This window comes from Erythranthe guttata, chromosome 9 (genome assembly GCF_056151865.1).
Source record: "Erythranthe guttata isolate IM_541 chromosome 9, IM_541, whole genome shotgun sequence".
NCBI lineage: Eukaryota > Viridiplantae > Streptophyta > Magnoliopsida > Lamiales > Phrymaceae > Erythranthe > Erythranthe guttata.
The window spans coordinates 15,781,162-15,782,719 of NC_142541.1; the positions used below are offsets into that span (position 1 = coordinate 15,781,162).

General features: G+C 31.8%; 1 long non-coding RNA gene across 1 annotated transcript; it reads right to left on the bottom strand.

Moving 5' to 3' along the window:
* Positions 1–513: 513 nt before the first annotated feature.
* Positions 514–1,086, bottom strand: LOC148768216 (uncharacterized). The gene is made up of 2 exons (XR_016033684.1): positions 898–1,086; positions 514–762 (listed from the first exon to the last, which is right to left on the bottom strand). It is a non-coding gene; the product is annotated as an uncharacterized LOC148768216 (long non-coding RNA).
* Positions 1,087–1,558: the final 472 nt, after the last annotated feature.

The following is a 1,558-nucleotide window of genomic DNA, read 5'->3' on the forward strand; positions in this document are numbered from 1 at the left end:
TTACTACTAATTGTTAGTGAGGGGTAGGAGGTGTATTTATATGTGTTTTGTACATAGAAGAAATCATGTATATCAATTATGAACATGTTGACTGTGGATATGAACAAACTGTAGCTAGTAGCAGATTTCTTTGACTTTTGAAGCCTTGGATCTATAATTTGAATTTCTATGCTTGCATTGCATTGACTAATGGATGCTTCCTTAGTCCTTGGTCAACATTTTTTAGTCAACTTTTTTTTTCTTCTTTTCGATTTTCTGTTGGTAGTAACGGAATCGAGCATGTGCATATCTCTCTCTTAACTAACGAACTAACAGTAAATTGACGGAAACAACAAAAGAATGTGAAATTGTTAACACATGAGGGATCAAATGTGTTTTTTCTGACCACGTGAGACCAAATTATAAAATATATCAGTACAAATTTGAGGGACTAAAACTGTAATTTTCTCGAAGTTGTTCTTTTAATTTTTATTTTTTTTCCAAATAATGCAGCATAAACACTCTTTTTCACCGTTTATTTAACTTCCCTTAATTATATATATCATCAGAACATGTTGAACTACAATTGTTTTCATTTAAATATGAAATAATTATCAGTACATAATATTGTAATAAATTAATGACATTTAATTAATTAATAAGGGATTAATCAAGGGGTTTTTGTTCCTGATTGAGTCACATAACAAGCACAGTAGCAACATGGTGGAGGAATTGCAGTTTGGCAGCACAAACATGGAGGGCAATTTGGCTTCTGCATTAGCTCTGCATCACAATTAATTTAATTATTACAGGCACAAAAAAAAATAAAAAAATAATACTAATAATAATCAAGGATACTTAATTTGTGTGTCCATGCAAGTTATCGTTTTTTTTTTTTAATTTATGTTCGAATTATACCTCGATAAGTGAGTCCCGTTGCATTACAAGGCGCGACCGGAGATAGTACGACGACGACTGCGAATATGAGAAACGCAATCGTAAAAGTATTGGCTCCGCCTCCAATTGCCATTTCTTGAATTATAAATAATAATTTGAAGATCACTTCTTGAAGATTGCAATTATTGGTGTGTACAATATATAATTATATATACATCTTCATTTTCTTTTTCCTTTTTATAGAGTTTTTACAATGAGTCATGGCTGCATTACATTGACTTGGAAAGTTACTCTTTCTTGTTGCAAGTCATACTTATGCTTGTTTTTTTGGATTCTTTGACTTAAAATTTCCATTTTTTATCGGAGAAAATATGGGATACGTTCATTAGCGGTGTCAGGATTCGAAGGATTCGAAGTCTGGAGGGGCCGAACGCATTAATTTTTTTATGAGAAGGGCCGATAATGCTTTTATATACGAAATATTGGTGCCCTGTGATTGCTCCACCACTGAATACATTAATATTTAAAGATTAATTATATTGACATTATTCATCCCTCGTGTAAAGTGAAATAAGATCTTAGTTTAGAGATACTCGAAGCAGACATTTAGAGCCGACGTAACCACGAAGAAGAAAAGTATATGAAAGTATTTTAATTAGGAGATAATTTGATTAAGGTTTGT